We start from the raw sequence: 25,824 nt of genomic DNA on the forward strand, positions 1-25,824 counted from the left end.
ACAGGCAAGTGATGAAGCAACTAGTATGGATACACTAGGAGCCATAGTCACAACCTCACACACCGAGGGTCCAGGGCAGAAGATTGTTTTCTCATTGGAAGCAGCAGTGGGATTCTTCAGTCTTTTAAGGATCTTACTGTTCACCTCTTGAAGTGAGGAAAGGGTTAGAAAAGGTATTCCAAAATTGTCTGGTTACCCATCCCTGATCTGATTACTATGGCAATTATGGTGCCCACTCTGTAGTTTAAACACTAAAAAATGTACAAAATTTTTTGCAAAGTGCATCTCTCAGTTCTGTATCCCAAAGAAATCATAAAAGAGGGAATAGGACGCATAGATGAAAAAATGTTTTGTGGTAGCAAAGAACTTGAAAATGAGTAGATGCTCATCAATTGGGGAATGACTGAACAAGTTGTGGTATATGAAGGTAATGGAATATTATTTTTGTATAAAAAATAATTACAGACTGATTTTAGAAAGACCTAGAAAGATTTACATGAACTAATGCTGAGCAAGACAAGCAGAACCAGGAAAACATTGTACACAACAAGATTGTGCAATAATAAACTATCCCAGACTTGATTCTTCTCAGTGGTTCAGTGATTCAAGGCAATCCCAAGAAACTTTGAATGGAAAAGGCCATCCGCATGCAGAGAATAATAATAAAATATATAATATAAAATATAAAAAAATAAAGAGAATGTAAATCAACACATGCTATGTTCATTTTTTTCCTCTTCTGTTTTTTTCTCTCTCAAGGTTTTTCCCTTTTTGTTCGGATTTTTCTCTACCAACTTGATTCATAAAGGAAATAGGTTAAAAAATGAATATACATGTACAAAAAAAAAATTTTAACATGTAATTGGGAAAAATTAAAATAAAAAAAGACCTTCTGCAAAGATGATTTCACTCACTATCAATACATGGTTTGTGTGCACACTTAAAGACAACACAAAATTCCAGTAAACCTGAAAAGATGAACAGTTCTTGTTGTGAGAGAATTCAGCAGATATTGCATCCAAATAGCAGCCCTGAGTGAAACAGAAATGGAAAATGAAGGCTGACTACTGAAGTCAGAACTGGAAACACATTTTTTTCTGGAGTGGCCAGACTCCAGAAGTGAAAGGCAGTGCTGTGAAAGTGGTGTTAGTTTTGTCATCAAAGCTAAACTAGCCAACAATCTTGTATGTCTACCAAAAAGAGTGAATGATTGGCTCATGATAATATGGTTGCCACTTGCAGGAAAAATGCCGCTATTATCAGCGCTCCTATGATGAACCTTGATGAAGTTAAAAAAAAGTTTTATGAATAACTGGAGCCCCTTATCATCAATGTGCCAAAAGAGGCCAATCTTATCATTCTTGATGACTTTAATGCTAGTGTACACTCAGACATGGCATACATCTTTGGGAGAATGAAGTTGGAAACAACAACATCAATGGTCACTTACTACTGAAGACTCATGACATTTTCTTCACCCATACTGTATTCCATTGACCTAAACATTTCATAAAATTTCATGGATGTACTCTCACAGCAAATACTGTCATTTAATAGATTATGTGATTATAAGAAGATACAGAGAAGATGTGAGTGCTGAACTGATCACAGACTTATCCAAACTAAATGTTCACATTCTTCTTAATCTCCCTCTTTCCCTCCCTCCCTCTTCCCCAAGATAGCAAAACAAGTCAATATAGGTTAAACATGTGAATTCTTCAAATTCTTTCCATATTCGTCATGCTACACAAGAAAAATCAGATCAAAAGGGAAAAAAAGCCAAGAAAGGGGAAAAAAAAACAAGCAAACAAACAACACAATGACAAAGGTAAAAATACTATGTTTTGGTCCACATTCAGTCTCCATAGTTCTCTGTCTAGATGAGGATGGCACTTTCCCTAAGTCTAGTGGAATTGCCATGAATCACTTCATTGATGAAAAGAGCCAAGTCCATCTCATTGATCATCACATAATCTTGTTTCTGTGTACAGTGATTTCTTGGTTCTGCTCACTTCACTCAGCATCAGTTCATGTAAGTCTTTCCAGATTTTTTCTGAAAGCAGTCTGCTAATCATTTCTTATAGGACAATAATATTCCATTACTTTCATACATTATAGCTTATTCAACAATTCCCCAACTGATGGGTATCCACTGAGTTTTCAGTTTCTTGCCACAAGAAAAAAGGGCTGCTACAAACGTTTTTCCACATGTGCGTCCTTTTCCCTTTTTGTAATCTCTCTAGGATGCAGACTCAGTAGAGACATCACTGGATCAAAGGGTATACACAGTTTGATAGCCTTTTGGGCATGGTTCCAAATCACTATCTAGAATGGTTGAATAATTCCCCAACTCCACCAACAATGCATTCCACTTTTCCCACACTCCCTCCAATGTTTGTCACCATCTTTTCCTGTCATTTTAGCCAATCTGAGAGATATGAAGTGGTACCTCAGAGATGTCCTTATTTGTAATTCTCTAAGCAGAAGAGATTAGAGCTAAATATTCACATTTGACAATAGCTGGGGTTCCAAGGCAAAAAGACTACCAAAAGAATTAATGTCATCGGATTAGAGCACTTTTCTGAATAGGAATAGTTTGTTGCTAACTTGGAGGAAAAGCTGAGTCGACACACACTTGGCAACAGGGGAGCAAAAAAGAAGTGGGAAATTTGCAAAGATTTGGAATACAGCATTGCCTTTGCTCATCTTGATTAGAATAGTTGCAAACAAAAAGATTGATTTGATAAACATGATGGAGAAATTCAGAAGCTGCCAAATGAAAACAAAAACTCCACAGGGTACATCAATAAGATAGTTCATCCTATCTCTAAGAATTAAGCATTTAATTTCATCAAGCGTAAAGTGTTAAGTGAAAGTTAGATAAGTGCAGGATTCTTGGTTCAGTAAAAAGGCAGATGATTTCGTTTTGTGCTGATAGTAACAATCCAAATCATCTTTATGATGTTCTGAAGGCTATTTATGGGTGAAAGACCTATCTCAACTATTCAGTGTTAAGGAGACACATCGATTAGTGATTAGGACGTGATCCTGGAGAGCTGGGCTGAACACTTTCATAATATTCTCAACAGACTATCATCAAGAATGAAGCCATTGATTGCTTATCTCAGGTTGAAGTCAATCCTTCCCCAGCTGAAGTTCCAACTAAAAGAGAAGTTTAGGCTCTTTTCATGTAGCAAAGCATCTAGTGCTGATTGAATTTCAAGTGAGATTTATAAGGTGGGGTGTGTGTCCATAACTCATACAAAAGCTTAAATTTTCTGAGTTATATGGCAAGAAGAGGTTATCCCTCAGGAGTTCAAAGACACCTCCATCATCCATCTTTATAAAGGTGAAGGGAATGTCATGTTCTGTGATACTCACAAGCAGTGAGTCTGTCTCTGTCTTAGTCTTTGTTGACAAGATTTTTTCCTGAGTTCTCCTTAATGGGCTGATCCTTCATCTGGAAGAAGGCCATCTACCTGAGAGTCAGTTGTGACGGCAGAAAGGGCCAAGGAATGACCAGAGGAAGAGCTCACATGGTGATTAGAAGAAGTGATACAAGGACACTCTCAGTGATACAAGGACTTATTTTTCTTAAGAGTTTTGGAATTGATTGCATGACATGGGAAACTCTGGCACAGGACTGCCCACCATGGCGTGCCCTCATCAGAGAAGGTACTGTGCTCTAGGAGAAAAGCAGGATTGAAGTAGCTCAAAAGAAACACGAGGTGCACAAATTTAGAGAATCACTTTCTATGTTCACATGGACTATTTGGGCTTGAGCTGTGGCAGAGCCTTCCGAGCTCCTATTGGTCTGATCAGCTTTAATCAGACAAAATGTAGCTTGTTCTAACTTAGTGGTGCAATTTTGGTTCTCTTTGTGAATGAAAGACAACTAACCAACCTTTGCAACAAGTTTGATAAGAGTGCTTTATTCCTTTAAATTACTTTGTATTTGATATGATCAGTCATGGAGCAGATCACAGCATAACATAATGAATCTACAAGAATACTTCCATCTGACATTTCCTATGCAGTATTGAATATTATGACTATTTTGTTCATCAATATATTTGTTGAGCTTAGGTTGGGTAAGGGTGGGGTAAAGAAAAATGCAATGCTCCAGAAGTTCTGTTCAGAAGTACTGTTCCTGCTTTTCAGCAGTTGGATGATGATGGACTTAACAATTCTCAGTTTCCTGATTTGTAAAATAGACATAAAGACACTTTCAGTGTTGACTTCATAGGATCATCTGAGGACTTTGTAAATTTTAAAGGCCTAGAAAAATAGTTGTTATTACTTCCACAAAAATAGAGTAAACAAAAGCTCACTCTTTTGCCCCCTTAGAGTTCTTGATTTTATGGTTTTGGGGATGGGAGCAATTGGTAAAACTTCACATAAGATTAACCCAGTCTACATCTGTCTTAAATTTTTGCTTGCTAATTAAAATCAATAAAACTTTTCTGAACTTATTCTAATTCCTATGGAGAAAAGGTGTTGGATATATAGAGTTGTTTATAGAGAAGTCCTCTACTCATTGATAACACATGAATCAATGGCAGTGGGGATTGCAAGAGAGAAAACACAGAGAGAAGAGATGAATAAATTTCAAGATGGGTGTCTATGAAGGCAGAAGCTGTTTTCTTTCTGTCTTGGAATCTCTACCACCTCAAAGATAGTTACCAAATAAGTGCTTGCTGATTGATTGAGTAATAGTAGAAGAACAAGATGAGATCTTTATAGAATCCAAGAGAGAATATCCAAGAGAGGGATTGAGTGGACGATGTTAAAAGCAACAGCAATAAGATTAGAAAAGATAAGGAGAAAAAAATTATTGGATTTAGTAGTTGAGAATTTTCTCTAACGTTGGGGAGAGCTGTTTCAGCAGAAATGCTGTGATCCAAAGCCAAATTACCAGATATTGAAAAGTGAGTGGGTAGATTTTGGAAGCAAGGAGCCTGGATGTCTCTTTTTAGGAGTTTGGCAGTGATAGAAAGAAGTCATAAAGGATGTTCATTTAAAGGAATAAGAGGGACAAAAAAGGATTTATAGTGTTGGGGGAGACCTGGACGGCAGGGAAGAAGCCAGAGGATAGGAACAGACTGAAGATGAGGGAAATGGAAATAATATGAGGGGCAAATTCCAAGAGGAAATGGAAGGAGATAGAATCAAAGGCACAAGTGTGTGTGTGTGTGTGTGTGTGTGTGTGTGTGTGTGTGTTTGTGTGAGGGAGAGGGGCCTTTGGGTCTCCTTTGAGACTGGAACAAAATAGGAAAGGGTGAATGAAGGTACAAAACAACTCAGAGGAGTAACAAAGGAGAGAAAAAGGAGTTTACCTCATCATGAATGGCTTTGTCATGTAAATGTTGTTATCCATGATATTCCTTGCTCTGTGTTCATTTTGAAGGCACACTGAGGGGAGATAGAAATAGGAGTCTCTTCTCTCACTGTAGTCATTTTTAGCCCAAGGACTTTTCAGAGTTTAGGAAAGCTGGTTTTTCTAGCCCTAGGCAGTATCCCAGTCCTTAAATGACTCCAGATGTTCAGATGACAGGAGTAATCTAGCAGTTTCTCTTTTTGAGTTGTAGTAATTCTTTGTAAATGCTACTGCCTGACAAGTGAATTCACATTAGCCAGTTTTTGTATTTTGTAAAAAACAGGGGGTGTTCTATTTCCTCTCCCTTTATAGGTTTAGAACTGCACAGCTGGCCTTTCAGAGTTTGGCTATTTCCTTCTAAGTCCAATACCTGTAGACAGTCAGTGAATGAGTCAACAAAGATTTATTAATCATGAAGTATATGCCAGGCAGTGTGCTAAACATTGAACATAAAACAAAACAAGGGAACAACAAAGCCAAAAAAAAAAAACTATACCTCCAAGGAGCTCACATTTTAATGGGGGAGACAATATACAGACAATTGTATAAATATAAGATATATTTAGGAGAAGTTTGAGGTAATCTCAAAAGAAAAGTGTGTGTGTGTGTGTGTGTGTGTGTGTGTGTGTGTATGTATGTGTGTGTAGCAGGAAAAACTTGCTTCAGAAGAGAGGATTCAAACTGAACCTTGATGGAAACTATGGAATCCAGGAAGAAGAGATGAAAAGACAAAATAATAGGGGACAAAGCCAGTAAAATCATAGAGTAGAAGGATGGGCTGTCTTACCTGAGGAAAAGCAAGTACCTACTATCACTGGATCACAGAATATATGGAGAGGAGTGAATTTTAAGAACAGAAAGGTAATGAGGCATCGATGGGGGAAGTCTTAAGAAAGCAATCAGAGAAAATTTTTATTTTATTTTATTCTGGAGGTAATAGGGAGAAAGGTGATGTGATCAAATCAGGGTTTTAAGAAGATCAGTATGATAGTAGAGTGGTTCATGGACTGGACAAAAAAGGCTTGAAACAGGGAGGTCAACCAAAAAGCTATTTCAATAGTTTAGGACTGAGGTAATGACAATCATAGCAGATTAATGGCAGTATAAGAAGAGAGAAGGGGCATATAGAAGAGATGCTATGAAGGTAGAGATGGCAGGGCTTGGCAACTGTTTGAACGTGAAGAAGTGAGAGATACTGAAGAAGTGGGATGAGACCCAGGTTGCAAGTCTGGTTGACTAGAAAGGTGGAGTTACCCTTGACAGTTATAGGGAAGTTAGAAAAGAGAGTTTGAAGGCAAGATAATGAGTTCACCTAATGGAGAAATGAGATTGAAAGTCAGGAGAGAAGTTAGGACTGGAATCAGCAGCATAGATCTCATAGATCAATTCATGGGAGTTGAGTTACCTAAGGAGACAGTATAAAGAGGGAAGAGAAGAAGGAGACAGAACATTAAAAGATTCACAGTTATTGGGCTTGACTTGGGTGAAGATTCAGCAAAGGAGCCTGAAGAGTGGTCAGAAAGCTAGGAGGAAAACCAGGAGAGAGAAGTGTCATGAAAACCTAGAGAGAGGAGTAACAAGGAGAAGAGAGTATCAAAGAAAAGAGAATGATTGACAGTGTCAAAGGTCAAGAAGGTTGAGGAATTTTAAGAAAAAGCCATTCTCTTTTCAGCAGTGAGGTGATTCAAGGTAAATCCAATAGACTTGTGATGGGAAGAACTATGGAGACTGAATGTGGATCAAAGCATAGTATTTTCATTTTTTTTTTTGTGGTGGGAAACAATTTTATTAAACAATGCTTATTTTTTTTCTCTTTCTCATGTTTTTCCCCCTTTTGATCTCATTTTACTTATACAACATGATGAATATGGAAATATATTGAGAAGAACTGCACATGTTTTACCTATAGTGGATTGCTTGCTCTCTAGGGGTGAGGGAGGAAGAAAATTTTGGAACATAAGGTTTTATAAAGGTGAATATTGAAAACAATCTTTGCATGTATTTGGAAAAATTAAAAAAAAACTACTCTCAAAAAAAGAGAAAAGACCATTAAGAGATGTAGATTTACAGAGAGAGAACCATGGAGACTGAATGTGGATTGAAGCATAGTATTTTCACCTTTCATGTTTGTTTGCTTTTTCTTTTTCATGTTTTTTTTTCTTTTTGGTCTGATTTTTCTTGTACAACATGATAAATATGGAAATATGTTTGACATATCAGATAGCTTCTTGTCTCGGGGAGAAGGCAATAAGGGAGGGGAAAAATTGGAACATAAAGTCTTACAAAAATGAATGTTGAAAACCATTTTTACATGTATTCGGGAAAATAAAATACTATTGAGGGGAAAAAAGAGATGTGGATTTAAGAGATCATTTGTAACTCTGGAGAGAGAAGTTTCAGTTGAATTATGAAGCTGGAAGCCAGGTTGCAGAGAGTTTAAAAGAGAGTAGGAGAAGACCAAGTGGAAGTACCAATTATTTATAGTTTTCTTAATGAGTTTAGCCATAAAAGGGAAGAGAATATAGAACAATGGCTAATGGTGATGGTTGGATCAAGTGAGTTTGTTTTTTAATTCTATTAGATTTTTTTTCCCAAGGATGAGGAAGACATGGATATGTTTATAGACATAAGACAAACATCCAGGAAACAATAACAATATTGAAGAAAAATGGGAAAACTGAGATAATCAAATGGACAGTCTGCTGGGGAAGGCAGAGTGGGCTGGGATCAAGGCATGTAGGGAGATTCTGTTGGAAAGGAGAAGGGACATTTCTCCACATGAGACAGGAATGAAGAAGTAGATAGTGGAAGAAGACATTTGAGTAGCTTGACATAAGGAGGAGAAGAGAAGGCAAACCTCTCTATGAATTACATTTTTTAAAAAAGAAGAAAGATCCAAGTTTCTCAACTGAGAAAAGGTGGGGGAGAGTTTCAGAGGATATTTGCAGAGGGATGAAAGCTCTGGCAATGCCTCTGTGGTAAGTGGGACACTGAATCAATACGGAATTAAAAAGGATTTTCTAATTGCAATGAGAGTCCAGTTGAGATATAAATTTGTAGTGGATCTAGACAAAATGGTTGTATGATTTCCTCTGACTCTGTTTAGCAATTTATGGATAGGATCCCAATAACAAAAAGAAAGCTCCCATGCAAGGCCTGAGGGTGATTTCAGAGCATAATCCTCCAATTTGGAGGGAGGATGATGACTAGAATGGAGACAGGAGGGCAAGAATTCTAGATGTGAGAGATCCTAAAGAGCAGAACATACTCCAATATGGGTCAATGGACACGGCTGAGAAGGGAGAGTCTTTTTCAGTGAATGTGCCACATTTAGAAGTGAAGCCCAGAAGGATGCTTTTTGTCATAGCTAAGTTTGAATCTACTCTTAACTTCCTGCCCCCCACCAATTGCCTTTAGGGGATAGTATTCCTTTTATTTCAGGGAGATATGTCCGCTCTTCTATTCTTGCTATATCAGTAAATAACCTTTTGGAAAAAAAAAAAACAAGTAATTGAATTTAATTGATTAAATGTTTCTAGATTACTAATTACCAGCACTTGGCTATGAGGATAATGCACCAGAATAGGGGGCTAATATTCTTGGCATTAGAGAATCCCAGATGCCCTTCAGCAATACCCATAGGACATTGAATTAAAACTCATTTCCAGAGAAGAAACTTTTCAGGGCTAGTGGGAGTTGTGATAAAGAACCTAATTTCTATAAAAGATTTATATACTATATACTAATAAGGCTAACAATGTGCTGAGAGACACAGAGACTGAAAGACAAAGAGAAATAGACACAGAGATAAATAGAGAAACAGAGGAGAGAGAAAAAGAGAGGGAAAAAGAGAGAAAAGGAGAGAGGGGAAGAGAGAGAGAGAGAAGAAGAGAGAGAGAGAGAGAGAGAGAGAGAGAGAGAGAGAGAGAGAGAGAGAGAGAGAGAGAGAGAGAGAGAGAGAGAGAGAGAGAGAGAGAGAGAGAGAAAGAGAGAGAGAGAAAGAGGTGATATAACAAATTTAGTGAATTTAGGCAAAATAGTTATATGATCTTCTCTGACTCTATTTAGCTGCTTAAGGATAGAATCCCAATTAAAAAAAGAAAGCACCCATATAAGATGTAAGGGAGATTTCAGGGCACAGTCCTCCAATTTGGAAGGAGGATGAGGACTTTTAGTATTGATTTTACTCCTTTTTTCTCTACCAAAGAGATCACCCTTTAGATGAGAAAGGACAGGAAAAAATATGGCTGATAGGGTATTGATATATTCAAGATAAGTAAAGCAATAGTAAGAAGTCACTTTTTTGCTGATGATTTTGAAGGACAGGAGCCCGATGAATTATGAATGCTTGAGTACTGAAAATAACCGGCAGATAGGATTGTACAGCCATTAATGATGATATATGAAATATTGTAGAGAATAAGAGGGGTAACAGATAAAAGGGAAAATGTTCTGATTTTCAGAAAGAATGAAATCCATTTCTGGCAAAATTCTACAATGCATTATTAAAGAAATGGTATCATGTAGTAGAGAATATTCTGTGAACTTAGAGTCAAAATGATCTGCTTTGGGTATTTACTATGTGATCCTCTCTTAACCTTTCAGTGCCTCAGGTAACTTGTTGGTGTTGTTGAATTGTGTCCAATTCTGTGACCCTATTTGTTTTTGTTTTTTGTTTTATTTTAGCAAAGATACTAGAGTGGTTTGCCATTTCCTTCTCCAGCTCATTTTACAAATGGGGAAACTGAGGCCAACAGGATTAAGTGACTTGACCAGAATCACATAACTCATAAGAATCAGATTTGAATTCAAAAAGATGAATCTTCCTGACATTAGGTCTAACACTCTATTCTTTGTGCCAGCTAGCAATTAATTACAGAAAAAAAATGTATAATTGCACTGATAGGATGAAGCTTTCATACTAGGGATTTCTTATACAAATAAAATCATGATTCTGGACAACAAGAATAATGACAATATCACTACATCACCAAAATTATCACTAGATATTCAGCACAGGATCATGAAATGTCATTATGACTCCATCAAAGACAGTTTGTGACTCATCAGTCTCAATTTATTTCTATTTTTGCCACAGTTACTAATCTGGTAGATTAGAGGGATGACATAGATATGCTTTGTCTAGGTTCTAAAAAAAGATTAGGTAAAGTCTCTCGTGGCATTTTTGGTGGGCAAGATGTCTCCATCTTGTCCACAGATCTTGTCCACAGATTGATTTCAAACTGGTTGGATGAGAACAGTCATTATTTCAATGGTCATTGAAAGAAGGTCTCCACTAATGTTTGTCAAAGATCTGAGATCCCTGAAGCTATTGAACATTTTTTAATCCATTACTTGGGTAAGGATCTGCATAGTATACTTGGAGATTAAACAGAGCCATGAAGGAGAGTTATCTTATTATCTGATAGACTCATGATCCAGAGCTAGATAGGCTAGATAGGGGCTAAGTGTGATGAAATTTCATGGGGATAGAATATACTAAGGTTTTATATTTGATTGAAGTGTTGCTCTATAGTTATAGAATATAAGAGTCATGCTCAGATGACAAGACAAGAGTCAGAAGGTGGGCTGAAGAAGCTCTAAGGGCAGTTAATTGATACAGAGATAGAGCACTGTCCCTGAAATCAAGAGGACCCGAATTCAATACTTATTAGCAATATGACCCTGGGCAAATCACTTAATCCTGCTTGCCACCAAAAAGAGATAACAAACAAATAAATAAAAACAAAAGAAGAGCTGATGGAAGTGGGTTGCTAAACATGAGCCAAAAGGATGAGATATGGCAGACAATAACTAGTAGGATCATAGATATTTTGAGAGGAATAGTTCTGAAAAACCAAAAAGTGATATCTTCTCATACATTATACTTCCTCCTGGAAATACTTTGAGATTCAGTGACAACGACCCCCTTGCTGTCCCCCAAGATATTTTTATCTTTTGTCTGTAGCTATTTTTTCTTGGCTTTTGCCCATGCTTTGGAATGCTCTTCCTTCTTATCTTTACCTCCTAGTTTCCTTGTTAACAATCCCACCTTCTACATGAAGTCTTTCCTAATGTTTCTTAATTCTTCTCTTTGCTGATTATTTCCTATTTATCCTGGATATGGTCTGATTGTGCATAGCGATTGCATGTTGTCTCTCTTATTAGATCACAAGCTTCTCAAGGCACCGGACTGTCTTTTGCCTTTTTTTGAATCTGCAGCACTTAGCTTGGCACATAGGAAGAACTTAATAAATATTATTGACTGAACAATATAGTTCCATTAGACTCTTACCTGATAACATCATCTCATGTGCACTGTATTCTGTTCTGGGTTTCACTTCTTAGGAACAATATTAATAAATAGGAAAGTGGCCAAAGGAGGTAGTGAAAGGCCTGGCATTTGTGTCATATGAATATCAATTACAAGAAGAATGGATATTTACACTAAAGAAGAGAATACGAGGGGCTGAGACATTACAGTAGTGCTTAAGTGTTTGAAAATTGAACATAGAGAATACACATACTCACATACTTATACACCCACATACCCACCATATATATTTGAATATATATATATATATACATATATATATATATATTTTACTTAAAGTTTTGAGTTCCACATTCTATCTCTCTCTCCTTCCATCCTCTCCACCCTCTTTGAGAAAGTAAATAATCAGATGTTGTACACGTACAATTTTGTAAAACATTTTTGTACTAGTCATTTTATACAATAAAATTTGAATAAAAGGAAACAAAAGAAAGGGAAAATAGCATGCTGCAGTCTACTTTCAAACAATATCAATTCTTTATCTGAATGTAGATAGTATGCTTCTTCATTAATCCTTGTCATATTACTGAGAATAGTAAAGTCGGTCACAATTCTTCATCACATAATCTTGCTGTTCCTGGGTACAATGTTCTCCTGGTTCTGTTTACTTCACTGTGCATCAATTCATGCAAGTCTCACCAAGTTTTTCTGAAATCTGCCTGCTCATCATTTACAGTCATGTACTGCAACTTGCTTAGCCATTCCCTAATTGATGGACATCCCTTTTTTAACCACCTTAGAAAGAGCTGATAAAATGTTTTTGTACAAAGAGGTCCTTTTCCCATTTTTTGTTTGTCTTTGGATACAGACTTAGCAGTGACATTGCTGCATCAAAGGATATACCCACTTTGATTGTCTTTTGGACATAGTTCCAAGTTGTTTTCTAGTATGGTTGGGTCAGTTTACAACTTCACTAATCAAATGTGTTGGTCTCCCAATTTTTCCACATCTTCTCCAACATAACAATTTTTTGGTCCTATTAACCACTCTCATAGGTGTGAAGTAGTATATCTCAGAGTTATTTTAAGTTGCATTTCTCCAATCAATAGTGATCAAGAGCATTTTTATATTATAAATACTCTTGATTTCTTCATCTGAAAACTACCTGTTCATATTTTTTGACTAATTATCAATTAGGGAATCACTTATATTTTTATAAATTCGATTCAGCTCATTACATATTTGAGAAAGGAAGCCTTTATGAGAGTTACTTCTTGCAAAAATTTCCCCCAACTTTCTGCTTTCCTTCTAATTTTGGTAACTGGTTTGTTTGTGCAAAAAAAAATTAATTTTAGACAATCAAAATGATCTGTTTTATATTTTGTACTACTCTCTATATCTTCTTTGGTCTTAAATTCTTCCCTTATTCATAAATCTGATAGATGAACTACTCCATGCTCTCTTAATTTGTTTATGGTATCACTATGTGTATGCATAGATCATATACCGATTTTCACATAATCTTAGTATATAGTATGAGATGTTGGTCCTTACCTAATTTCTGCTGAATTGTTTTCTGGTTTTCCTAAGAATTTTTGTCAAATACTGACTTTTTGTTCCAAAGATTAGATCTTTGCATTTATCATGTACTGGATTACTTAGTGAATCAGCAACCTCAGAGTTCCTTTCTCTTTTAGAAGTGCAGTTGAGAGCTAAAGAGGGAAAAAGTGGTACCATAAGACCAGGAAGGCATAGAAGGGCTAATAAAATAAATGAAGATAACTTGATAACCTGTGATTTGTCATTGTTTTCCTCTCTTCTAAAATTAAACTCTTGATCTGATCTACTCCCAGATTCTCCTTATTTCTTTAACTCCATGTTGGCACCCTGTTCAGTGCAACTTCAGGGTTACTTGAGTATACCAGGAAGTCGGTCTTTCCGAAAGCATGCTGTATTGGTCTTAGTAAAACATGATATTCAGCTACTCAGAAAAGAGGTTGGAAAAGCAGAGAGAGGTATTGATTTTTCCAGGGCTAACTGAAACAGTGCCTGAGCATCTAGCTAGCCTTAAGGGTCATTCAAAACTGGAGTCCTGAAGGCTACATTTCCACAGTTGTGCCTCCTGTTGCTGGGAAGGAACTGATAGTAAATATACAGCATTGAGTGAACTACTGTGGTAACCTCCACCATGCAGAGCAAAAATCTTAATTTTCAAGATTGTAAATTAATCATACCTGTATCCAGAAACAAGAAATGGCAATTACCCCCTTCTCTTCCCTCTCATAATGAGACTCTCATGACAGGATGGGTGAATAGTCTCTGCAAAAGTAGGGGGAAAAGGATGGGTACTGCAGCCTTCCCAATCCCTTTCTCAACATTGCCCAGATTTATTTATTTATTTAGATTTTTGTTTTTAACTAGTGAAAAAGCAGATTCTTTGCCTCACTTGTTACCTAACCTTAATCCCTGAATGGATCTGGACTCAGTCAAACTGAGACCTACTGAAGACCTTAGCTTAAAAAGGCAGAGGCTTCCCACTGTATCCAGGGCTGTCTCCAGTTATTCTGATCTATATCTTGCCACTAGACCCAGATGGCTCTGGAGGGAAAGTAAGGCAGGTGACCTTGCCCAGACGTTCCTCACTTAAATCCAATTCACCTGAATGTCACAGCATCAGCTCCCTGGTGTTATGGAGCTCTTTGAGAAGGAAGAACAACTTGACAGGTAGGTTCCCAAGGATTTTGTATTGGCTACAGTTATTTTAAAATGAATTTCTCTTGCTATCTCTTGCTACTATACTTTGTTGGTAATATATAGAAATGGCGACGGCTTGTGTGAGTTTATTTTGCATCCTGCAACTTTGCTAAAGTTGTTAATAATTTGTGTACGTTTTTTTTTTACTTGATTCTCTAGGCTTTTCCAAATACAATAACATATCATCCGAAAAGAGTGATAGTTTTCTTTCCTCACTGCCTTTAATTTCTTTTTTCTTCTCTTATTGCTATAGCTAACATTTCTAGTACGATATTAAATAATAGAGGTGAGATAACAGGCATTTTTGCTTCTCTCCTGATTGTATTGGGATAGCCTCTGGCTTATCCTCATAGATAATGGTTGCTGCTGGTTTTAGATAAATATTACTTACCATTGTAATGTAAGCTCTATTTATTCCTATTTTCTCTAGTGTTTTTTAATAGGAATGGATACTATATTTTGTCAAAGGGTTTTTCTGCACCTACAGAGATAATTGTATTATTTCTACTGGTTTTATTATTGATATGGTCAATAATGCAGACAGTTTTCCCAATATTGAACCAGTCCTGCATTAATGGTATAAATTCCACCTGGTTATTGTATATGATCTTTGTGATATATCGCTGTAATCTCTTTGCTAGAATTTTATTTAAGATTTTTGCATCGATATTCATTAGGAAAATTAACCTATAATTTTCTTTGTTTTGGTTCTTCTTGTTTTGGCTATTAGTACCATATCTGTGCCATAAAAGAAATTTGGTAGAACTCCTTTACCTATTTCCCCAAATGGTTTATATAGTATTAGTATTAGTTGTTCTTTAAATGTGTGGTAGAATTTGCTTGCAAATCTATCTCTCCCTAGTGATTTTTTCTTTGGAAGTTCATTGATGGCTTGTTCAATTTCCTAATCCACATCTACTAAGTGCTTATTATGTTTCAGGTGCTGAAAGGCTAGGGATACAGCTAATAGATATTATATTTGTTTTGTTTGACCCAAGGGAGCAGGACTAGAAACAATCTTTGGAAATCACAGAGAGGCAAAGTTAGGCTTAATGGCAGGAAAAACAAACTTTCTGATCATGGGAGCTATGCAATAATTAAATAGGTTTACTTGAGGGGTAGAGAGCTCCCCCATCATTGGAGCCCTTCTAGTATGTCTGGAAGATTGCTTGTTCATTTCATTGTTGAAGGAATCTCTTTTTTTGGGATAAAATTGGACTGCCTGGAAGCCAAATTCTCTTCCAAATGTGAAATGCTGTGATTCTTTCCACATACTTCGAAGTCCTTATCTTCTTTACTATTCCCAATAACCTCATATGAAAGAGCCCTATATAATGGGAATTGTTATCCTTATTTTGGAAATAGGAAAGCTGAAGTTCAGATAAGCTACAGTGACTTATTCGAAAGTCAATGAATATCAGAGACAGGAGAAGAATTTTTCATCTAAGGACTATAATCTATTGTGAACTGGATTTTGGGGAGATGTTCCCTTATTGGAAGGTATTTGTTTGTTTTTCCAAGAGATGTAGGAGAGGGAGAATTGTTTTAAATATGGTAAGCAGGGTTCGAATTTTGCCATGAACATGCCGTAGCTATGTGATCCTTGGCAAATAACTTACCACTTCAGGTCTCTATACGTCTCTCTTTGCCTCTTGGTGCTGACCTGCATTAGGTGGAAGGAGTTTCTGATATCAATGATCCAGTTTCTTTCCCTTGGGGGTCAGTTTTATTTAAACACACACACACACACACACACACACACACACACACACACACACACATGAATAGTGGTTCCTTCCATTGACATAAATGGAGCCCCTTTACAAATTAGCCTGTGGTCTTTATGGATTGTTGTCAAGAAAAAATTCATCACGTTGATGTCATCTTCCAGAACATTTTTGAACTCATGTAGACTGGTCCTCAGCAATAGACATCCCTACAAGCCAGAGAAACCTTCTTGGACTATATCATTTTTCACTATATCTGTCACAAAAGAAGGAAGAAGGTAAAGATGCATTTATTAAGCATCTACTATATTTTAGGTACTGTGCTACACATTTTCAAAATATCTAATTTTTTTCACAAAAATTTTGGGAGGTAAATATTTTTATTATCTCCATTCTATAGTTGAGGAAACAGAGGCAAACAGACATTAAATGATTTGCCCAGGTTCACACATCTAGTAAGTTTCTGAGGTTAGATTTGAACTTATATGTTTCTGACTACAGGGCTAGTACTCTATCTGCTGGACCACCCAGCTGCCTCCGTGTTTACAAAAACACTTTTCTCATCATCATCTTGTGCTAGAGCTTGGTATAGGTAAAGTTTAAGTCCTATCTCTGTCACTTAATTACTGTGGCATCTTGGGTAATCTTAAATTTCCTTCTTTTAATATCTGTACCCTGTAAGTGAGGGAGTTGGACAAGATAACCTTGAAGTCACTTCTAGCTCTTTTCCTAGTAATCTTATTAATTTAGGGTTCAAATATCAAATTTACAAATAAGGAAACTGAGGTAAACAGTTTGGTGAAGTAACTTGTTCAGGGTCACACAGCTACTAAGTGCCTGAAGATGGATTTTAACTCAGGTTTTCCTGACTCAGGACCTGGTGTTCAATCTAATGTGCCGGTTCTTAAGATGTATTCAGAGTAAACTGAAGGCATTCTTAGAGGGAAAGGCATTAATACCTGAGAAGGACCAAAAAAGGCCCCTGGAAAAAGGTGGGATTTGAGCTGAGTTTTTTCCCCCCTCTCTCTCTCATGAGATGATGCCTTGACATCTCTTTCCCTTGTACCTGGTACAATGTCCCAAAGTTCTTGCTGTGAGCTGGCATGGAGGCCTCCACCCATCCCCTTGGCGTGAGCAATTTGGTCATAGCCCAGACTCCAAAGTGGCCAATTAATATTCTGGTCTCTGCTACACCATGGTTCCCAGGCTCTATCCCAGTTTCCTTCAAATCTCTATCACTTCCTCCTTGTTATTCTTCTTGATTTTCAAGCAGAGTTTCTCTTTGTCCCCATCTAGCTTGCATTTGGGGGGGGCACATCTCATATTTTCTGTATATGCAGGCATTTGCTCTTCCTATTAAAAGTTCTTAATCTCTTTCTGTTTTTCTGTCTGTCTCTGTCTCTATCTCCCTGTCTCTCTGTCTCTATCTGTCTCTGTCTCTCTCTCCCCAATCCCTGGGGTGTGTGTGTGTGTGTGTGTGATGGTCCCTTCGGGCAGGCTGGTGAAACCTACAGCCCCTTTCATGGAAAACTTTTTAAATGAGTAAGATGAAAAATATAGGATGACAAAAGAAATCAATTATATTTAAATACAATTATAGAAAATGAAATATAAAAAATCCATTTACTGAGTTCTTAAAAGTATTTTTAAAAACAATTTTGTGGAGTCCGGGTTAAGGACTCTCCCTAGAAAACATAACCTGCTTGAGGGTAGGACTGTTTCACTTTTACCTCTGCATCCCCAGCTCGGTACATAGTAGGCGCTTAAGGTTGCCCATTGATCGATGACTGCAATAATATTATCGATGAATGATGTTAGTGTGCTCCACCACCAGACGGTACCTAGGAGAGGAGCTAAAGAGTAGAAGGAAAGGGAGAGGGGAAGAGGAGGAGAAGGGAGGGAGATGGGAGGGAGAAAGGAGGGGAAGGAGACGGGAAAGGGAGGGGAGGGAAATGAGTGGGAGAAGGGAAGGGAGGAAAATGGGAGGGAGGGAGAAGGGAGGGGAGGAGGAGACGGGAGAAGGAAGGGAGGAGAGGGAGACAGGATGGAGAGGGGAGGGGAAGGAGACTGGAGGGGAAAGGGAGGGGAGGACAACAGGAGGGAGATGGGAGGCGAAGGGGAGGGGAAGAGGAGGGGAGGGAGACGGCAGGGGAAGAGGAGGGGAGGGAGACGGCAGGGGAAGAGGAGGGGAGGGAGACGGCAGGGGAGGAGAGGTGTGCCTCTTTACGGTCTGCCACAAATGACAAATCCTCCTGTGTTAGTCAGACTTGGAGCCTATCTCCTCCCCGGGAACCTGCCTTGGCAAGGAAGAGAGGCCCTGATAAATGAAAGGATGATAAAGATATCCCAGAAGCCGGGCGGAAATTGGAAACATAAACACATTTGATTTGTCCTAGACGGCCGTCGGTCCCTACAATGCATCTATCTCCCGTGGAGACCAATAAAGAGCCGAGCTCACACTTTAATAAAAAGCCTGCAAACAAGGGCATCATTAGCTTCCGCCTGGCTGCCTTGATAGCATCTGCATCGGCGGCTGAGGGGCCCGTGGCCTTCCCGGGACGCTCATTTCTGTTTGTTTCCAGGGCAGACTCTAGTGTCTGGGAGCAGAGTCTCTCTCCTCCCTCCATGTGAGTCAGAGACACTGAGACTTGCAGGTACTGTATCTCCCCCGCTGCTTTCTGGTGATATTGGGGGTGTTTGAAGCTTTAACAGTTTACACTGAAGTTTACACTGAAACCATTCTGAGAGGGGACTACATTAGCTTGAAAGAGCACTAAGACTTTTGGGATCCCTTGTGGGAGGTGCTGGGTTGCCTAAGTGATGCAGTATGGGGGAAAGAGTTGACACTGTAATTAGAGGACCTGCATTCAAATCCTGCCCTTAAGACTTAATGACTCTGTGGCCTAGAGAAATTACTTAAATTTCTCCAAACCCCAGTTTCCCCAGTGGTAAAATGAGGAGTTTAGATCAGATCATGTTCAAGTTTCCTTTCAGATTTATGGTAATAAGAACAATAGTGACCATTCGTAACAGTTGCACAGTAATTTATGGGTTTGCTAAGAACTAGATATAATGTTGCATTTGTTTCTTACAGTAAGGTGCCATTATTAGCCTCCATTTTATAGATGAGGAAATTGAGGTAAACAGAGGTTAAGTGACTTGTCAGGATCCTAGCCAGTAAATGTCTGAAGTGGAATTGGAACTGGTTTTTCTGCTTCCAATGACAGCAGACAGAGAATTATTGCTATCTATGCTTGGACCTCTTCCAGTGGGGTTGGAGTAGAGAGAGGAAATAGAAGGGGGTAGGAGGGGCTTGGAAAAGGAAAAGCAAAATGTTCCAACCCAACTTAGTTACTGTCATGCCCCATTCCCTCACTCTCTTGTGTATCTGTGCTTTCCCGTCAATAGAATGTGTCGTGATGGTAGGGGCTGTTTTGAGTTAGTCTCCGGAGACTCAAATTATGCTGACATTTAATTTGTTGTTCAGTCATGTCCAAACTCTTTGGGACCCCATTTGGGGTTTTCTTTTCAAAGATACTGAAATGGTTTGCCGTTTCTTTTTCCAGTTCATTTTACAGATGAAAAAACTGAGGCAAACAAAATTAAGTGACTTGACTAGGGTCATACTGCTAGGAAGTATTTAGGGCTGGATTTCAACTCATTGAAATGAATCTTCCTGACCCCAAATCCAGTGTTCCATCCACTGAACCACATAGCTGTCCATGTCCAGTGAAGCCTTGTCTAACTTACTTTATTTGAATCAAGAGCAAGCACCAGAGCAGGAGAGACAGATAGTAGCTAAAAATAGAGAGGTACGAACAGAGCCCTATATACACAGGGGCAGACACTGAGAGCAATACAAAGAGATGCCCACGGAAGGTCGAAAAGACATGAGTCACACAGAGACAAACATCATTTATTACTTCCCTTCATACCCTCCGTACTCCAACCATAAAGGAAGAATTGTTACCATCTGCTACCTGCTACCCACCAAGTACCTTTCGCATTTATTCATCTACGTGCTGGAACACAATATTCCTGGATGATAATCCCTCCCTTCTCTCCTTTCCTTTGCCGGTGACTTCTCCCCATGCCTTCAAACCCAACACAAATGCCGCCCACCTCTGGAAGACTTCTCTCATCCCTCCCTCCTTCATAACAACCCTCCTCCTAGAGTTAAAATAATACTTTGCCGCTCACTCTCTAATGTCCTTATCATGCACTATGGTGAAGCAGACCTGTTCTTATCTTATTCATGCACTAAATGGTTAGCCACGTGTTGTCAAGGAACATAAATGGGATATCTCCAGAGTGAGGATTTAATACATATTTGTTAAGGGGAAAAAATGAAACACGGCAGCACTCTAGACTCCTGCCATTCTGTTGCTGTAACTTAGTTTCTTCCAAATTTGATCTCTGTGGCTTACATGGGCAAAAGGAAGCAATATGAGATGCGGGATGATGGGAAAATGTGGAAGGGGAAATTCAGAAGTACTCAGAAGAACACAATCCCAGCTGGAATCCTGCCTATTCTTCTGCTTCTTTCTGTTGACATTATAGCAACAACTTGGCTCCTACTATTTCCCCATCATTACTCACCAGTTTTCTCTAGCAGTTTTTTTTTTTTTTTGCTAACATAAGTTTTCAGTTATGTCATTAGCTTTCTTCCCTGCTTTCTATCTTTCACCTAATATTCATTTTAAACTTTTAAGTCTTTTCTCTGAGGGGTTGTAGGTTGAAATCTTGAAGAATACTTCATATGGAGTTGCATAAAACGATCGCCCCATTTTAGATTTACATTGGAAGCCTGAATAGGGCCCCAGAGCTTGGCTGTTGGCTACTTCTCCTCTAAAAACTTTTAAGATCATAGGGAAATGTGGTTTTACTCCAGTGTGCTTTACTGCATGATCATCAATTAGCCAGAGAGATAATTAGCTTCCATGTATTTATTTATTAAAAAAATGAATTCAAAATTTTCTCCCTCCCTCCCTCTCACTCCTCCCCCATATTGAGAAAACAAGCAATATAATCAGTTACACATGTGAAATCATGAAAAGCACATTTCCATATTAGATATGTTAGAAAACAATAAAAAGTAAAAAGCATAAAGAAAGCAAAAAAAAAGAGCGTGTTTTAATCTACTTTAATTTATAGGGTCTCTCTCTTGAGCCTGATAGCATTTTTTTCATCAAGAATTTTTTGGAATTGTCTTGGGTCATTGTCTTGTTTATAGTGTCTAAATCTTTAATAATTAGCATAATATTGTTATTACTTTATACAGTGTTTTCCTGGTTCTGCTCACTTCACTTTGCAACAGTTCATATCAGTCTCAGATTTTTCTGAAACCATCCTGTTCTTTCTTGCTTTTGACACAATAGTATTCCATCAGAATCATATACTACAACTTGTTCATTCCTCAGTTGATAGGTAGCCCCTCAAAGACCAAATCTTCGCTACCACAAAAAGAACAGCAATAAACATTTTTGTAGATATAGATTCTTTACCCTTTAATTTTCTTTTGGATATAGATCTAGTGTAGTATTATAATCTTTGGGGTATAGTTCCAAATTGTTCTCCAGAATGGTTGGATGACTTCCAATAATGCTCTAATGTCCCAGTTTTTTCACATCCCCTCTAACCTTTGTGTTTTTCTTTTCTGTCATATTAGCCAATATGATAGGTATGAAGTGGTATCTTAGAATTGACTGAATTTGTATTTCTTTAATCAATAGTGATTTTAGAGCATTTTTTCATGTGACTATTGATAGCTTATTCTTCAAATTGTCTGTTCATATCCTTTAACCATTTATCATTTGGAGAATGGCTCTTGCTTTATATAAATTTGACTCAAGTTCCTTATTCATTTAAAAAATGAGACCTTTATTAGAAAAAACTTGCTGTAAAAATATTTTCCTAGTTTCCTGCTTTCCTTTTAATTTTGCCCTTGTGCAAACTCTTTTTAATTTCATGTAATCAAAATTATCTATTTTATTTCCCATGATCTTCCTGTTTCTTGTTTAATCACAAGTGCTTTCTCTTCCATAGAATTGACAGGTACATTTTTTTTTTTGCATTCTGAATAAACCTCAATTGTTATTATTACAACAAAAAATATCATTATACCTCATGTTTTCAGTATGAACCATGGATGGCGTTCAATCTGAATATCAGAATACAGTACCCTGTTGTTACTAAGACTCCATATGGCGTCACTCTGTACTAGGAAATTAAGGTGATACGGAATCTTTTCTCTACTCGAACAAATTAGCAAATGGAAATCTAATTATGAGATACTTATAATATGGTTCCTCCAGCAATTTTCTCTGTAATTAACACATTTTCTATAATCTTTCTTTCCCTATTATACTGATGTGTCTCTACCTGTGGTGATGCTGCCAACATGGAAAATAACACCTGTGTGATCATTGGGACCTTCCATTTTCAAAGAGCTAATTGTCAAAGAAACTTAATAAGTGTTCTCCAGAATTTGATTAGATGGCCACAAAGGAAGTGCCTTAAAGGGATTATTCCACTTTCTTCATTATGCCATTCAATGATCCCTTTCCAAAATTTGTCTCCCACTTAGCTTATTCTTTAGCTCCTCTAGGCCAGGTCCTTCACTAGCTCCTACATAGTCCAGGCTAATCCTTCCTTTTCTGTGTATCTACCAGAGCCTTCCCTTCTTTCTCTCCCTTCCTCTGAATCTTAGTCACTCATCAAATCCCAGATCATATCTATTCTCCAAATAAATAATGATTCAACAAACATTTATGTAGTGAATATATAATAGGTTGGAGTGGGGGGAAAATGGTTCTCCTGCACGGATCACAGATATCAGTCTTGAAAGGATTTCTCATCTCCTCCCTTCTTTAAGAAGTGGACTTTCATAGCTTGCATAACCTGACCCAGCTGTTTTAAATGAGTGTGGAAAGGCAAATGGAAAGAAATGTGAGCCCTAGTCTACTCCCCAAAGACTTTGAAGAGAGGAGGGATGCTAATGCAGGCAGAAGGCACACCAATGAGGAGCTAGGAAGGGAAGAGATAAACAAGAGATAAGGGAGGAGATTTCCAAACTGGCTAGGAATGGAAAATGGGTAACTGTCCAAAAAGAGAAATTAGGAAGAATTTCTATTGTCCCCTAGGGGAAATTTCTGGTGTGTAGGGCATGTAGGGTAGAGATTGTGGAACTCTTTTTTACTGAATGAATGAATGAATGAATGATACATTATCAAGCTCTTGCCATGTATAAAATATAGCAAGAGCTAGGGATACATATAGAAATCATTCATTTTGCCTTTCTATGGCAATATCTGGAGTATTGTCTTCACACAACATCTGAGTGTCATCTTTTAAGAAGGATGATGAGAACCTGGAGAATGTCCAGAAACAGATTATTAAGATGGTGAAGGGCCTTGATTATGTGGCACATAAGGATAGGTCAAAGAACTAGGGTTGTGAAGCCTGAAAGGGAAAAAAAAAGATGTAGAATCTGGAGATGAGATTTTTGTTCAAGAAACTGAAAAAAGATCAATGTCACTGATTTGTAGAGTAACCAGAGTAAGTCAAGAGCAAAGTGCAAGAAGACTAAAAAGTAAGAACTTGTCAGATTGTAAATGGTTTTCATCCTCTCTGAACAATGGCAGCCATTGGAGATTATTGAGTAGTGGGGTGGTGGGGACATGGTCAGTTAGCTTAATAGGTGAAGTTGTCTATTACTACTATATCATAATTTTCATGAGCAGGCTTGTGATCTATTTCTTAACTTTCCAGCCATTTTTTCATTTTATGTAGGTAGTCTATGATGGACTCTCATGACAGTAATGTTTGCTTCTTCCTCTAGTAATCCTACTCAAGTGCTCTATATATGTTCCATGCCTCTAATTACTCATAAATCTAGAGAGAGACGAGATTCCAAAAGCTATTTCAACCCTCTTATTTTACAGATGATTGATTATATGAGACTCAGGGAGAATAAGGGACTTTCAAGATTATATATGAAGTGAACATCATTGGTACGATTAGAACACAGGTTCTCTGCCTAAAGATTTCAAAATCTTTTTACTGTACCATGTTCACTTCTACAAAGAATTCCTCATTAAGACAAAATGCTTCCCCACCAAAGCATTAAATTCATTTGGGTCCATTTTAATAAAGTGTTTTCCCGCCATGAGTCCAACTGGAATAGTATCTAGAGAGCTGGTTTGGCGACCAAGGAGGGAACCTCAGATCCTGCTTTTGGCATATGTGGCTATGTGACTGGGCAAGTTACTTAATTCTTTGATGTCCCAGGTCACTCTCTAAAACTATATGCACTGGTAAAAAAGTTTCATTTTGGGGTATCCCTTGGTCAGTGAGATCACAGATCTGGTCCAAAAAATTCCCTTCCATAATCAAACAATTTGTATCTACTAAGTGCTTACTATTTGTGAAACACTCTATTGGGAGCTGGGAATACAAAGACAAAATGAAGCAATCCTTCCACCCGGGAACCAGTGTTGCATTTTGTGGTGGTGTTGACGCTGGGGATCGGAACACTACATGTCCCCACACAAGTAAATACAAGATATTTTCAATTTCAGGAGAGACAACTAACAAATATTTAGAAACAATAAGAGTAGATTGGGAAGGCTTTCACGGAGAAGGGAACATCTGAGTTATCCTTTATGGAAGATAAGCATTATGGGAGGTCAAGAAGAGAGAAGAATGACTTTATAGAAATAAGGATAAATAGAGTATGTCATGCAAAGAAATAGGAATAACCCCCAAAAGGAATTGGATGTCAGATTGGGGAGAGCTGTAAATGCCTTCCTAAGGGTTTAATGTTTTTTTCCTAGGGACAGAAGGAAGCCCTTGAAGATGTCTGAAGACCTGGAAGTGATGTGATCACATCTGCATTTAAGAACTAGCAGTTTGTAGCTTTCTGGATGATGGCTAGGAGATTATGCAAACAGGGAGACCATTATTTCAACACTGCAAGAAATAATAAAGGTTTTTTGATCAGCTCAGTATCATTACTAATATCTCCCAACCATCTCAATAAAGATTTATTATTGTTGTTTAGTCCTTCTAACTCTTCATGACCCATTTGAAGTTTTCTTGGTAAAACACTGTAATGATCTGCTATTTCCTTCTCCAGACCACTTGGCAGATTTGCTGGATGGTCACACTGCTAGATTCCTGACTTCAGGCCCTGTGCTTTATTTACCACACCATCTAGCTGCACCTAGTTTTCCCTAAAAGAGGAAAGCTCTCCTTAGGACCTGATTGCCTCCCTTGCTGCAGCTCCCTGATCATTCAAGGGAATTAAATGTGAAGTCGGGGACTCTGACTTGGTGGATATCCAAAGACCACACAGTTACTTTATTCTTGCCTGCCGACCAGAATCATACATATCATATGACTAGTCTACATTTCCATGTGTAGATAGAAGAGCTAAACGGTGGAGATGGAGGAGGAGTGGGGCATCTCTTAAAGCTAACTGCCACTGTATCTTTGCTTGATTAAGACTAACTAAACCCTTAGTTGTTCAGTGACCCATGTCTCATTTTATCCTGAAATCAGACCTAAAGTAACAAGTTGATGCTGTAACTTATCCCCCACTGCAGAGAGATCGGAACTTGGGTAGTTTGTGGGAATGGCTGAGGAAGGGGATGGAAATGACAATCGTAGAGGAATAATGGACAAACTTTGGA

General features: G+C 37.9%; 1 long non-coding RNA gene across 1 annotated transcript in view; it reads left to right on the plus strand.

Annotated features, from left to right (window-relative positions):
• LOC105749142 overlaps positions 1-25,181 on the plus strand; it is a 309,126-nt gene extending 283,945 nt beyond the window's left edge. The window contains exon 3 of the long non-coding RNA XR_004231547.1: positions 24,967-25,181. This is a non-coding gene — a long non-coding RNA (uncharacterized LOC105749142). The remainder of the gene's footprint in view (positions 1-24,966) is intronic.
• The last annotated feature ends 643 nt before the right edge of the window (positions 25,182-25,824 follow it).

The sequence above is a fragment of the Sarcophilus harrisii genome, chromosome 2, assembly GCF_902635505.1.
Source record: "Sarcophilus harrisii chromosome 2, mSarHar1.11, whole genome shotgun sequence".
In the NCBI taxonomy this organism is placed as follows: Eukaryota; Metazoa; Chordata; class Mammalia; order Dasyuromorphia; family Dasyuridae; genus Sarcophilus; species Sarcophilus harrisii.